Source organism: Drosophila suzukii (genome assembly GCF_043229965.1).
Source record: "Drosophila suzukii chromosome 2 unlocalized genomic scaffold, CBGP_Dsuzu_IsoJpt1.0 scf_2c, whole genome shotgun sequence".
Lineage (NCBI taxonomy): Eukaryota > Metazoa > Arthropoda > Insecta > Diptera > Drosophilidae > Drosophila > Drosophila suzukii.
The window spans coordinates 12,020,285-12,036,792 of record NW_027255896.1 but is presented as its reverse complement, the minus strand read 5'-3'; the positions used below and the strand labels follow the sequence as shown (position 1 = coordinate 12,036,792).

The 16,508-nt window shown below is 33.1% G+C and overlaps 2 protein-coding genes across 3 annotated transcripts in view; one reads left to right on the top strand and one right to left on the bottom strand.

Annotated features, from left to right (window-relative positions):
- The window catches only part of LOC108014217 (uncharacterized), a 64,130-nt gene extending 62,528 nt beyond the window's left edge, over positions 1 to 1,602 (top strand). Inside the window, exon 3 of the transcript XR_011605464.1 lies at positions 1,584 to 1,602. The gene's annotated coding sequence lies outside the window, so the exon portion shown is untranslated. The remainder of the gene's footprint in view (positions 1 to 1,583) is intronic.
- The window catches only part of RpL5 (ribosomal protein L5), a 383,867-nt gene that overhangs the window by 113,530 nt on the left and 253,829 nt on the right, over positions 1 to 16,508 (bottom strand). The window lies entirely within an intron of this gene.

Genomic DNA, 16,508 nt, shown 5'->3' with positions numbered 1-16,508 from the left:
CTCAGCGTTCATCCGGACAGACGGACAGACGGACAGACGGACATGGCTAGATCGACTCGGCTAGTGATCCTGATCAAGAATATATATACTTTATGGGGTCGGAAACGCTTCCTTCTGCCTGTTACATACTTTCCGACGAATCTAGTATACCCTTTTACTCTACGAGTAACGGGTATAAAAATACAAAAAATAATTTTCCCAAGCTATAATTTGTTTCATATTATTTTCCCACCAACTTTCCGATCGTTCCAATGGCAGCTATATGATATAGTCGTCCGATTTTGATAAAATTATTTGATTAAAATAAAATTAAGTAAATTGAATTTACATATAATGGCATCTTTACTTATTATACATTATAATTAAAAGCAAATTTTTTAGATAAGTTATTGAAATTTAGTCCGTTAAAATTGACTTAAATATTTAAAACATTTTAGTATTAACATTTTAAAAAAATTCGTATTGTATTTTTTACTCAAGAAGTGAAAATTATATTGTCGGATATTTTTCGCTTTAGAAAGGGTATAGGTGCAGTGGCAAGCGTCAACAGCGAAGAGAAAACCAAATAAATCATGTAAAGGGGTGAGAGGAAGACTTGGTGCATTCTGTTTGAGTTTTTAAAAGGGAAGCAAGCCATTTAAATTGTGCGCAGCAGATTTGCTTTTTTTGTTCCTTAATGTGACAAAAATAAAGTCAGGTAAATGTTACATTAAGTTTAAGATGTTGTGCATTAATCTAAGTTTAAGGTACGTACACTTTGAAGGTGTTTTGAATAATGAAATGTTTTGTGACAATAAAAATCCGGCAAAGTGTTATACACAGCTCTAAAAGGTAAATATACAAATGAACAAGTAAAACGCATTTTTATACCCGTTACTCGTAGAGTAAAAGGGTATACTAGATTCGTCGGAAAGTATGTAACAGACAGAAGGAAGCGTTTCCGACCCCACAAAGTATATATATTCTTGATCAGGATCACTAGCCGAGTCGATCTAGCCATGTCCGTCTGTCCGTCTGTCCGTCTGTCCGTCTGTATGTCTGTCCGGATGAACGCTGAGATCTCGGAAACTATGGGAGCTAGGCTATTGAGATTTGGCGTGCAGATTCCTGAGCTTCTTACGCAGCGCAAGTTTGTTTCAGCACAGTGCCACGCCCACTCTAACGCCCACAAACCGCCCAAAACTGTGGCTCCTACAGTTTTGATGCTAGAATAAAAATTTTAACTGAAATGTATTGTTCTCATCAATACCTATCGATTGACCCAAAAAAAAGTTTGCCACGCCCACTTTAACGCCCACAAGCCGCGAAAACCTGTGACGCCCACAATTTTCATGCTAGATAAAAAATTGTAACTGAAATGTGTTGGTCTCGTCGATACCTATCGATTGGTCCAAAAAAAAATTTGCCACGCCCACTCTAACGCCCATAACGCTTAAATCTGTATACCGCCGGTAGGTGGCGCATTTTAATCTCGCAATGCTGCTTGCATATCTCCATTTAGCTGAGTAACGGGTATCTGATAGTCGAGGTACTCGACTATAGCGTTCTTCCTTGTTTAATCATATGCTCATACATTTTTTCAGGACCGTTGGCCAAGGATTCGGAGGACCCGGACAAAGGTTTAAGGAAGGCGATGACCAATGTAAAAAGCAAATTAACGTAACATAAAACAAGGCTTACTAACAATAATTGTCCTTTAACAGAAAACCTAAATAACATTATTTAATTAAAGAAAATTTAAAAGTAAATAAAAATTTATGTATTTTAAATTCTATAAGTTTTTCTATGAGTTTTCATGGGAAAAATTCTGATTTTCACAAGTGTTTTCACTTGGGACGTGTCACTTGAAAGTGATTTCATAAGTGAAAACTCATGGAAAAAATTTGATTTTCACAAGTGATTTCACTTGGGACGTGTCACCGGCACGTGACAGGCCTTACGAAAAATGAGTACAGGAACAAGTGAAATCCAGTGGGACTTCGACGATTCCGCTGTAAAAGCATTTAACGAGCTGAAAGATAATTTATTCGCACAAATAGAATTAGTACAACCATTTACTCTAACAACTGATGCGTCTAATTTAGCTATTGGTGCTGTTCTTTCTCAAAAAGGAAAACCAATTACATTTATTTCAAAAACTTTAACCAAAATCAAACAATTATACACTTTTTAAAATTTGCGGAAACACTTATATGGGGTTAACAACATCGAGATCTACACTGATCATGAACCTCTTTCATTGAATGATGAGATGGTATTCCTTCATTAAAAGTTATCCACCCAAAAATATTTATAAGCCAGGGGCTATAAACGTTGTAGCGGATGCTTTATCAAGAAACCAAATAAGCAACGCATCGGGAAGTATCGAATCAGTCTCAGATCAAAACACTCAGCATTTAGCAGAGAGTAGTTTTGAGAACGTTAAACAAGAAACACGGAAATCCTTAAACCAGTTAAAGCAATAATTGCTGATAGCAACGGGGTGGTATACAATGCATGAGACGATTAATACAAGTATATTCGAAAATACTAGACATATTAAAGAGTATGACACTCCAGAAAATTCAAAATCAATTTTGAAAGAATATATTCCACCTTATATACCAATATGAGTTCACTGTACTCTAGAGGACTTTTATAGAATTCAAAAACCACTCAACGATAATTATACCCGTTACTCGTAGAGTAAAAGGGTGTACTAGATTCGTCGGAATGTATGTAACAGGTAGAAGTAACCATTTCCGACCCCATTAAGTGTATATGTTCTTGATCAGGATCATTAGCCGATCAACACATCAACGCAACTAATTTTTTTTGCATAAAATTGAGCGCTTTCGGTTGAAAGGTCGAGAAATGCGCTTTTGGTCGTTTGTAAACACAAGCGTTAATAAATTACTGATAATGACATTGACATATAATTTGGCCCAGTTGGCCCATAACAGTCCTGCCAACTCAAGAAATAAAGAACTAGCCAGAAATGTTAGGCCCGCGAACTTTAAATTGAAAATTCCTCTTACTTTTTGCTTATAGTTGTATATTCGGAACAGAAACCGAGTCGATGTTAACAACAAATTAAGATACCAAAAGATGGTGTTATGTAATAAATTTGGACTACCAAAAATAGACGACATTTCCGACCAATTGGGTAGAGCTAAATTCATTTCTGATGTCAGCATATTACGATGTAGAACTTAAATCTAAATATGTAACTTCCTTTTCTACGAGCAATAGCTTCTATCGCTTCACGCGACTTCCTTATATTACAGAATGATGACAATTGCAATTTCCGGTATTGAACCTTCCGAGGCATACTTGTATATAAATGACCTAATTGTCATCGGATGTTCAGAAAAATATATTATCAATAACCCTACAAGCGAAGTAACCTTTCTTGAACACAAGTGTACTTATAAAGGTATTTTACAAGACAGCAAGAAATATGACAGAAATTTTCCGATTTGTATAAAAACAGATGCAAGAAAACACGTATGTGGAAACGTTTTAACCCAGCTACCAATAGCATATGTATCTAGATCATTCAGAAAGGAAAAAAGTAACAAAAACGCAACAGGACAAGAATTAGCAGATATCCCTGGCGCAATAAACCATTTTCGACCATATATTTATATAATACATTGCAAATTCAAAAGAGATCATAGCTGATTAGCATACATTTTTCAATATCTAACCTGAGCTCAAAATGAACACGTATGTGACTAGATTTAGAGGTATGTGATTTCACTGTGGAATATCTTAAGGGAAAGACAGCCAAATGCATTGTCAAGAAAAACAATAAAGGATCTAGAAACAAAAAAATATTGAAAGTCACTACCAGAATTCAAGGTAAACAGGAAAATCTATGCGCAGGAAAGGAAGAAGTAGATTTGCAAAGGCAAACTCTAAATAAAGCTTCTAGGCCCAACTTATTCAAGTATTTGTAAATTATGAGGAACGAAAAGTAACTTGGGAAAACAAATTAGATTTGCTTCCTTAAAAATAAAAAAAATTATAGCAAGAATTTACGTAAGCGACATGTACACCAAATTGTTCTCGAAATGAGGCAGTTCCTTCAAAGGCTTGAAAAGGAAGCCGGCATTTTTAATGCACTAGCTTGCAAGATAATATTTTGAAAATGCCCCAAGTTTGCCCAAGGCAAACTCTAAACAAAGCTTCTAGGCCCAACTTATTCAAGTATTTGTAAATTATGAGGAACGAAAAGTAACTTGGGAAAACAGGTTAGATTTGAGTAGTGGGAATATACGGGAGCGGCGGTTTTCGCAGCGGAGGTTTGGACGCTACCGAGACTGCCGCTGCGATGACCGCCGCTGCGGTCTTATACTCTAGTTTTTCTTATATGTTATACGATTCCTTTTGAGGAGTGTGTCTAGGAAAAATGAGCTGAAGAATCACTTTAATGTTCAAGTTGTATAAGACTTATAGGATCACTTTTCAGGGCTGAGGATATCGAAATTGTTTGTGTCTACGATAAAGTTTGAAGTTAGTGTATAGAAAAATTAGCTGAGGATATCGAAATTGTTTGTGTGTACGATAAAGTTAGACGGGTGTGTATAGAAAAATTAGCTAGTGGGATCACTTTAAGGTTTTTGTTTTAAATTTCTTATTCGGAACACTTTTCAGGGTTTATATCTAAAGGCCACCCAATAATATTTATGTGTAGGATAAGAAGTTTACCCCCTCACTAAAAAAAAAAAAAAAAATTTGTATCATTGGAAAGCATTTTTCAAGCCCTTTCCAATGGTATAATTTTCTCTGTTCTAAAATAAAAACTGCTTATTTTGAACAAAACTCACAAAATTAAAATTTCACACCTTCGCGCACAAGCAGTCATGAGCAAGGACTCGAGGGTAGGGGGTGAGATTCGGGTTCGTGGGTACGCACGTTCACTTTCTCCTGCTCATTCTCAGAAGATAACGAGGGGTCACAAATGCAATAAAACGGGAGGGTTCCGTGGAATACCAAACACACTGATTATGGGATGAGTATACGCTTGCAATTAAAAACAACTCATACAAAATACATTTAAAACCGCCTAAAAAACCTCCGCAACCGCTTTTAATAGTTACTCTTAGCTTAAGGCTTAGGAAATTCGAATGGTTGCATCGCGACATCTTATGCCAATGCTGGCCCGACCTTAACTGACCATTTATTCATATCTTGCTTACACAGAGATTGCCTTTCCTTAACCTATGTCGAAGTTGCACACCTTCGATATTTACCTACATCCAGACCCCTCCTACACCACGTTCACCCCCGGTAACTTGTTATCAATCCTTGTGTTCGTTTTCCTTCTAATAACCATTCTACTGGGGTATTGGGCTGCTCCTTATGTTCGAGAACCAATCGGATTGGTTCTAGGAGAACAACATGCCTGTATGCACTCCCTGTAGATGTCAACCTTTTAAGTGAACATTCTGGACTATAAAAATGACACTACTCAAATTGCTCAGGATCAGTTCTTCAAATGCCTCAGTACTGTATTCTAATAAAATAATTAGATCCACATCGGTCCTTGCAATCGCGCCTAACAATTCTAATCGTGCTTTTTACCTTTTAACCGAGTGGGTGAAAATTGTTAACAACATTATCGTGCTTTTTACCTTTATAACGAGTGGGTGAAAATTTTTAACAACATTACAACATATAACAATATATTTTTTGAATAAAAATATTAAAACCAAAACCCTAAAAATGGAGTCATTCGTTGCATGTGATTTGTGCACCAAAAATGTGGAGATGAGTGAGTTTGAAGCTCATTATGCTCAGTGCTCAAAGCCTCGGAATGCCTTCGAGGTTTTAATGTGTAAATCAAAAATAAGGTGTGACTTATGCTCTACCTTAGTTCATAATTATGAATTTGACGAGCACTATCAAAATTGTAATGGACCTATAAATGCATTCAACGTTTTAATGAATGTTGAAAAACGGCAACCACAAAGCAGAAGGCAAAATCATCTGGACGATCATCCCACAACATCATCAAATGCTCTCAAACGGATGAGAATGGATGAGGGTAAGGAAGTACTCAAACAAGGAAAAAAAGCTAAGATTAGCGAAAATAAAAATGATTTGAAATTAGAACTTATATGTCCTACTTGTGGTGATAAATATCTTGCATCAAGGGAACGTCAACACATATTGACCGATAAGCATAAAAATGCATCAGCCAGAGAAGTAAAAAATAATGAAAACATAATTCTTCTTAACTCTCAAACTGTTTTTCCTGTTAATTCATATCGAATCAATAGTACAGTCCAAAACACTATTGATTTAAAAGATTTTTATCAGCATTGCCAAAAAAAATATAATTGAAATTATAAAGCATTGCATGATAGAATATAGAGCCATTAAATTCAACCTAAGAGTTTATGGTACCTATATTAAACAAACAGACGAAGGAGTTACTGTTGAAACAACAAAACATTTTGGGACATCATATAAATCTGTATACCAAAATGAAAGCATTATCGATGAACTTAATATGGCAGTAGATAGCTTACTAGCATCGAGCAGTGAGTTTCAAGAAAAAGACTCTGGTTGGGCAATAAAAAATTTCAATTATTTTGAAATTACTATAATAAAGCTAGAAAACATTCCTGCTAGCGGATACATTCAGGCCCCGAAGAATATAAGAGCCCGAAATGCACTTATTAACGTACAAAATACTGACGTATTTTGTTTCAAATGGTGCATACTGGCATTCATAGCTAACAAAACTCATGAGAGTGCTACCTTTACAACAGCAAAGCAAAAAAAGTATTCACGAGAGATAATGACAAAGCCCACAACTTACCACATTAATATTAATAATGAAATAATTGTATATGACGGAATAAGATTGGATTTTTCAGGAATCGAGTTTCCAATAACGAATAAAGGGATTATCCATTTCGAGAAAAATAATAAAGACATTAGTATAAATGTTTATGAGATCGATGCTGATGGTGATAAAATTATCGGTCCAACGTTTAGAACCAAATGTATTCAACCTAACCACATCAATATATTGGGAATAAATAACGTAAACCAAGACAGTATGCATTACGCTTACATTACAAGTGTAAAAAGATTATGCTACTCACAGCATTCCAAGGCCAAATCAGGAGGATATTTTTGTGATAACTGTCTACAGTTTTTCACAGTTAATAATACTACCCACAACAAACTTGAATGCGGGAAAGTGGCCTCGTTTTACCCTGAACCAAACACTACAACTTCATTCAAGGGCTTTCATAAAAAATTATCTCCTCCGGTGGTGATATATGCCGATATTGAGGCTGTTCTTGAAAACTATAGAACATGCCTAAATTCGTCTTCAACGTCGTCAACAACAAAAGTGCAGAAGCATACTGCATGTGCCGTATCATTTTATAAAGCACATAAATATAATCCGGATCTTAACAAATTGTGGACATATGAAGGTATGTAAAAAACAATAAATAATTAATTTCTTAGTATTTTAAAATCGAATTCAAATTTTGTATAATTTTATAGGCGCTGACTGCATACAAAAATTCTGCAAATCACTAAAGGAAAAAACTACGAGCTTGTTTTACATGTACTGGTCGACCCCCAAAAACCCAATTGCTAGCACAATCCATGAACAGGAAGAAAATTGCTGTGCCTGTGAAAAGGATATAAACGCTGACGACCTGGACAAATATTTTGATCAATTTTCTGGAAAATACATGGGTCCCATTCATAAAAATTGTAAGCCAAAGTACAAATTAAGTGATCCCTTCTTTCCTGTAGTATTTCATAACTTATCTAAATATGACATACATTGACATTCATTACTGAATTAGAAGGAGACTTAAGCCCTATACCCTGTAATAAAGAGCTTTATATAGCGCTAACGCAGACAATTAAAATAAATGCATCAAATAGATATAAAATTTTTTTAAATTCTAGTTTAGAAAAACTATCGAGCTACATGGAGGGCAAAGATTTTAAAATTCTAAGTACTAAATTTCAGGGAGAAAAATTTAAGCAAATGCGTAGGAAGGGTGTTTTCCCTTACGACTATTTAGATAGTTTTGAAAAATTTGAGGATACCCAGCTTCCTGACATTGATAGTTTTTACAATTCTCTCAGCAAAGAAAATTGTAGTATAGATGATTACAATTTTGCACAAAAGGTTTGGAAAACTTTCAACTGTAATACTATAAAAGATTATATAAAACTTTATTTAGAAAGTGATGTTTTAATTTTGACCGATGTTTTCGAAAATTTTAGAAAAATTTGTCAGAAAATTTATAAGCTTGACCCTATTAACTATGTTACAGCACCGTCAATATCTTGGGATGCTATGCTCAAGTATACTAATGTAAATTTAGAACTTATTAGTGACGGAGACATGTACAACTTTTTAAAAAGAGCGATAAGGGGTGGGTTAACTCAATGTACCCAAAGAATTTCTATAGCTAATAATAAATATATAACTAACTTCGATTCAAGTAAACCAAATAACTACCTCAGCTATATTGATGCAAATAATTTATATGGTTGGGCAATGAGTCAACCCTTACCGCTTTCAGGATTTAAATTTTTAAGTAATGATCAATTAGAATCTTTCGATTACAAAAATATTTCTGCTGAGGGAAATGTAGGATATATATTAGAAGTGAATTTAGAATATCCTACTGATCGGCATGACTCACATAACTACTTGCCTTTCTGTCCAGAAAACAAAGTTCCTCCAGGAGGTAAGCAGAAAAAACTTATAACTGATTTATCGAATAAAAGCGAATACATTATCCACTTAAAACAGCTTCAACTTTGTATACAGCATGGTTTAATTGTAAAAAAAATACATGGGGTTTTGTCTTTTACACAATCATGCTGGTTAAAGCCCTTTATTGATTTAAACACTGATCAAAGAAAACTAGCCGAAAATGATTTTGAAAAAAATTTTTTTAAGTTAATGAATAATGCAGTATACGGCAAAACAATGGAAAATGTCGCCAAGCGTAGAAATATAGTATTAGTAAAACATTATAAATCAAGACAAAATTCGCCAGGCTTCAGGCAACGCATAGCTAGACATGACTTCCATAGCGTTGAGATATTTGGGACAGATCAACACCATCAACACCATCAAAAATTATGTATGATAAGCCAATATACATAGGAGTTGCTGTTTTAGAATTATCTAAATGGTTAATGTATGAATTTTATTATAATTTTCTATTACTTAAAAGTCCTTCTTCGAAAATAATTTATATGGATACAGATTCATTTATTTTATCTTCAGAGGAAGACTTTTACGAAACTATAAAAGAAAATCCTGAATGATTCGATACCTCAAATTATAAACTAGAAAACCAATTTAATATAGTTCAAGCAGGTAGGGTTATGACTTCTTTTGCTGGACTTAAGGCTAAGGCATACTCTTGTTTAGTTGATAAGGAAGGAAACGAAAACGAATGTATAAAAAAAATTAAAGGAGTTAAGAAATCAGTTATTAAAAAACTGAATCATGAAGATTATATAGAATGTATAAAATATAAAAAAACATTTTATGGATCCCAGCGAGTTATTCGAAGTAGGTCGCACATCCTCTATACTGAAATTATGAATAAAATAAGTCTTAATTATAAGGATGATAAGAGATATATTTTACCAGATAATTGTAATACATTGGCTCATGGTCATTATAATATTGAACATATATTAAGTAGTAGTCAAAATTAAACCCGTTATTAAATAAATGTTTATATGTTTATATTATAAGAATAAAAATTTGTAAATAAATAGATAAAAAATTAAACTTGTTATTGTTGCGTTTTATTACTTTAGCAGGTCATTTACAGATATCCATGAGTTGTGGCTGGAATCGAAACCGCTCCATTTTACAAGCACTTGATTATTTTTCCTTTTTAGTATTTTCTCTACTAGGAAAGCATTTTTGTCTTTCACTTTTTGAAGTTCCTCTTCATAAAATGATCCATTAATAGGGGTACCCATATAATCTTGTATTTCGTATGTTACGGGGTATGTAGACTTGACTTTTAAAACTTTAAAAACTTCTGTGGTCCAATTAGGTTCGTATCCCTTCATAAATGCTCCCTTGTATTTACTTATTCTTACAAAATCACCTACTAAAAATTTATGTTTTGGAAATATTTTTGGTATATTATATACTGATTTAAAAAAAAAACTCTTCATTTTTCGTGCAGACATCTATAGGCTTCATTTTAATTGTTCGGTGATATGAATTATTGTATTGATTTACGAGATAATTGATGTTATGAATCCACTTATATTTACCCAGCATACTAAACATTTTCCACATAAGATTTTTAATGTTCGATTAAAGCGTTCACATATAGAAGCCTTGAGATGCGTATAAGTATGATAATGATTTATATCAAATTTATCCATTAATTTCCTATAAGTGGAATTAAAAAATTCTTTTTTTTGATCTGACTGAATATTCTTGGGTGTACTTTTACTCTTTTTAAAAACCGATTTCATTGCCTCTGCTACATCCAGGGCAGACTTTGACTTAACTGCGTATGCATACTTTGAGAACGTGTCAATAACGGTCAGTAAATATCTAAAACCCTTATTTTCTTTCCAAAACGGTATCATTTCAACTAAATCAATTTGCCATGTGTCATTTATCCCTTTTTGAACGAACTTTCGCCGTATAAAGTATAATGTTCTATTAAAGCGTTCACACATAGAAGCCTTGAGATGCGTATAAGTATGATAATGATTTATATCAAATTTATCCATTAATTTCCTATAAGTGGAATTAAAAAATTCTTTTTTTTGATCTGACTGAATATTCTTGGGTGTACTTTTACTCTTTTTAAAAACAGATTTCATTGCCTCTGCTACATCCAGGGCAGACTTTGACTTAACTGCCTCGGCGTATGCATACTTTGAGAACGTGTCAATAACGGTCAGTAAATATCTAAAACCCTTATTTTCTTTCCAAAACGGTATCATTTCAACTAAATCAATTTGCCATGTGTCCTTTATGCCTTTTTGAACGAACTTTCGCCGTATAAAGTTTTTTCGCGCTGCCTTATGAATTTCATCGACAACTTGTTGTTTGCTCATCTTAAGGTGTTGATTTATTAGTGTTATTTTTTATTTGATGACGATGGTTGCTTAGTCAATAATGCTTGCTTATATACAAGAACATCCCTTTTTATTTCTGAACGCATCTTTTTTGAAATTTCAAAACATAATCGTGTTAAATCTATTTGCACATCCTTATCATAGGTACCTTCTAAATCAGATAGTTGAATATCAAATTTTTGTAAAGATACACACTTAGGAATAATATGATTATTGTAAAGATATATTACTTGCTGTCTTAATATGGAGTTCCAACATAAAAATGTAGTAAAAAATATGCCTAATCTTAGTAATGATCTCCAGGACTCAGAATCAAACTCAATTTTGTTACCATACTGATTAATCACAAAAACGTACTGATTATCTGATTTCCTAAATCTAAAGTTACATTTTATGGAGTGTAAGCACAGGTGATCAATAATTGTATCAGGCATCAAGAAGTCATACTGGTCCAGTTTCAACTGAATAAATTCCTTATACGTAAGCAGTTGCATCCATTCGTCTTTGTCAAATCCAATGAAATTATTCTTACTTTGCTGCATCCAAACCATCGGCAAAAATTTTCGAGTAGTTGACAGACCACATTTCAATTTTAAGTTATGAACAACATAATACTCGAATCCAAAAATGACTTCGTGGTCCTGTTTCTTTCGAGAATTTTTATTTCTTTTAGTTACACACATGTCCATCAGGTAAGACTACTTTAAATAAACTGTAAATATGTTCTAGTCTTACCGGTATATAAAGGAGAAAGCCCTAGCAAGCACACCCTCAGTTGATTAAAAAATCTCAACCAATGATGAACACAGTCGATCGTAATTCAAGCATTATAGTAGATTTTCAATATGTACTTGGTAACAACAAACAAGTTTTCGTTAAGGAGCTGGCGTTTATGCCTGCTGGAACTGTTATACCTAATTTTTTCCATTTCAAACCGCCATATAACATAAAAGAATTGGATAATGGAGCTCTTAAGCAGCAGCACCTTAACCAGCAGAACGTAAACGGATTGGATTGGTCAGCTGGAGATATTCCATACACAAGTCTTGAAGAAATAATCACCTAAAACCTAGTATAACTTAAAAACATTATATAAGTAATTAGTAATAATATAATATATTAAAATTCATTCCGAATAAAATAAATTTTTTTAATAAAAAAAATGTTTACACAATTTATACATCCTTTTACAATGCTTATTTGTGGACCCTCAGAATCGGGAAAAACAACCTTTTTAGAAAATCTAATCACCAAAAAGAATGATCTTTTTAATATTCCAATAGATCGAATTATTTGGTGTTATGCAGAGGAGAGTGCCAAGCCCAATTTCGAAAAGATAGAATATTTTAAAGGAGTCCCTGAAACAGTTGAAAATGAAACGAATGAACCAATTCTTTTAATATTGGATGACTTGATGATGGGAGCCTTTAATAAAAATGTGTGTGAGCTGTTTACAAAAGGATCACACCATAGGAATTTATCAGTAATAGTGGTAACTCAGAACATATTTCATAAATCTTCGCACACCAGAGATATTTCACTAAATACCAAATACATTGTTGCTTTCAAAAATCCTCGTGATAAGCTTCAATTTCAATGTTTAGCAAGACAAATTTACCCAGAAAACCCAACGGAGCTATTTAGAATATATAAAGAAGTAACGGAGCAACCTCACGGATATCTACTTATTGATCTCACTCAGGGCATTACGATCTCTTAAGATTTAGATCTGACATTTTTAATTCAGAATATTCTGTGTGCTATTCAAATGAAAATGGTTTACAAAAAGAGCCTAAATCGCTTGAAAGCGAACAAACATTTATTGTATGTGCTCAAAAAGGCCGACAATAGACTACGTAAGGCAATTATAAGCAATAGTAATAGTGAACACATTACAGGGAAACCATAAAGTTACTAAATCCCATCTTAATGCTCTAAAAAAGTATAAAAATGCATTGCGCTACCTTTCGTGCCCAAAGCGTACATTAAACTCTAAGAGAAAAGTCCTTATTCAAAAAGGGGGATTTCTACCGATTCTAATAAATTCATTGCTTTCTGGAATTTTTGGAAAACTATTAAAAAATGATTAAGAATAAACATAATTTAAGCAAAGTAATTTTAATGCATCCTAACAGCTATCAGAAATTGATGAACAATGATAGAGGAAATGAATTAATAAATATAAAATTTTTACCAATATTAAATAATAACAAAATAAGTGATTTTGATAAATGGATCAAAATTCGTCAAGAATTAAGTTACTATCAAAATAAAAAACGTAATAAATCATGGAATTTTCAAAATGAACAAAAAGCGAATCCTATTACAACCAAAACAATTGAATCCCAAACCACTGATTGGATTGATATAAAACCCAGCACATCAAAATCAACATCAAAGTACGATCACTCACGTCCGGAAAAATTTGAGTTTCCCGATTTACCACCTGAAAGTGATAATGAGGATTTTAGTTCAAATAAAAAAGAAAATGTTGTATCAGATAAACGAAAAGTGAGTGATACCTCTTTTTTAGATAGTGAAACAGATAAAAAGAAAATAGGATTAGAGAAACCAGTGCTCAAAGTGAAGCTTAATGAACGACAACGCAAATTCAAAGCAAAACTACAAAAATTGAAAACGGAAACTTTACCTTATCAAAATTTTAAATATGTAACAGGACGGGAAAGGTTAATGCGATCGGTTAGAACAAAAAATCCAGTACAAACTGGTAAAAATAAATTAAATTGGATTTCGTATCATTAACTTCCATAAAAATCAAATATGGGTTATTTAAATGAGATTTTTATCACATTGTTAAGTAATGACTCAATGAATGTATTTCCTGACAACGTAAAGTGATCATTTACAAACATTGTTAACATTCCAGAAGACATGAACGATGATTGGGAAGTTGGTATTTCAGACATATATTTGAATAATTACATTAAATATACACCTAACCAAGATAAAAATGTCGTTGAAGAAACCGAGTTTGTTAGTCTTGTAAATGCTGAAACATTTAGGTATAAAAATGTATCCGTTCAAACGAATATTCCTGAAAATGGATTGATTTTTATTTACACTGACATAATAAAACCAAGGTCAGTAGGTAGTAAAAGACCGCGATGTCTTCGTGTAATGCATTATAATGGAAAGGAAAAAAATATTCAATTTAAAAATATTGAATATTACCCCTTGGACATATGGTCACCAAATGAAATCTCAATACTAATTACTGATTCCAATGGATATAAGGTACCATTTGAAACTTCAGCTGTTCCGATCTTCGTTACTCTTCACTTTAGAAGAAGGAGAAGGTCAGGACTATAAATGCATACCCAAATATTATTTATTTAGAACCAAAATAGTCATCATGGTGAAATCTTATCAGGATTATTATGTAAATCAGTGTGGTGGGGGTTTAAGCAACATCGGAAGTCTTTATATATCTCCGCATATAGTGCAACAAGGACGAGGAATCGAAAATTTTTTTAGCGGTCTTTTTAATTACATAAAACCACTTTTTCTTTCGGGCATAACTGCTATAAAAAATCAGGCTGCTGAGACTGGTAAGACTGTAATCAGTGAATTTGGGAGAAAGCCTTTAAGAAATATAATTCAAGAACAAAGTAAAATTGCTTTACAAAATCTTTCAAATAAAGCAATTGATAAAATTACCCGTTTTCAAAGTGGAAGTGGAAAAAGAAATAAAAGGCTAGGTAATAGGAAAAAACGACTTCATTATACATCTAAACGACAACGTAAACATACCCAAACGCAACATAAAAAGAAAAAATCAACAAGAAAATTAGATATTAAAGATATTTTTTCTAAAGCAAAATGAGTACGCATATCGAATGTATGAAAAGTGAATTAGATTTGTTTGCGGCACACCCCACGCAAAGTTCTATTCTAAGAACTGAAGAAGTCTCATACAACCCAATTGCTTCTTTGGACGGTGCCTCTTCAATCGAATTTGTTTGCTTGGGAAATGGTGAAACGTATCGAGATTTATCAAGTGTTTATTTACGACTTGTTGTGCAACTTAAAAAAAATGATAACAACAGCATTGAAGGAAATGCTGTTGGTGTTATAAACAATATTCTACATTCAATATTTAGAAGTTCGTCAGTTTATTTAAATAATATACTGGTATCGCAAAGTGATAATAATTATCACTATAGAGCGTATTTGCAAACAATTTTAAACTATGGGAGTGACGCTTCTGAAAGTCACTTGGCCTCCCAAGGTTATTTTCCCAATTTTGGAAGAATAACAGCAGGGAAATATGTTTATCCGGACTCGAATGAAACCCTTAAAAATATGTTTCAAAATAGTAACAAGGTTGAGTTATTCGGAAAAGTTCATGGAGATATTTTCAATCAAACCAAACTGCTTGTTAACAATGTTGATTTAAGAATCAATTTCAATATTGAAAAAACAGCATTTTATTTAATGGAAACTGGTACTGAATCAAATTTAAAGATACTTGAAGCACAACTTTTCATGAACCACATAACAGTTAACCCAAGCATTTTATTGGCTCATCAGCATGTTTTACAAACAAAAAATGCTCTGTACCCATTCAACAAGCTTGAAGTCAAATCATTTACAATATATCCGGGCAACAATACACTGTCGATAGACAACGCAGTTATTGGTCAAATACCAAATTTTCTGGCCTTTTGTATGGTTAAAAACCGCTCATACTCAGGAAACCGAGCCTTAGACCCATTTCAATTTGAACATTTTAAAATTCAACGCTTTAACCTATTGGTTAATGGAGTTCAAGTTCCTTCGCAGGCTCTGGAGTTCGATTACTCGAACGCTGAAAAGGTTCAAAGCTCAAGAGGTTATAATATGCTTTTTAGATCATGTGGAATTAAACATTACGATCGTGGACTACAATTACCAAGGAAATGTTTGATTCAAACAGTTTTATATTAGCCTTTGACTTAACTGCTGATCAATCAAATTCAACTATATGTTCAAATTTAATCTCTCAAGGTACTATAAGAATCGAAGGAAGATTTTCGGAACCACTTGCTGAAGCAGTTACTTGCTTGGTATACTGTGAATACGATTCAATGATTGATATTGATAAGCATAGAAATATTCGTACGCTCTTTTAAAATGAATACTTTACAAATTGAACATTTTCTTTCTAAGCATTCAAAGACAAAATCTATTTTTAAAGGAGTTTTTCCTTCGGATAGGTTACCAAAAACTATTTTAAAGTATCCTGCACTAATAATTGCGAATACCGACACTTCAGATCAACCTGGAACTCATTGGATTGCATTTTATTTTGATAGTCGTAGGTCAGCAGAATTTTTCGATTCATATGGTCAATATCCCCAGAAAAAAGAATTTTTAAAATTTTTAAAATCTAACGCTTA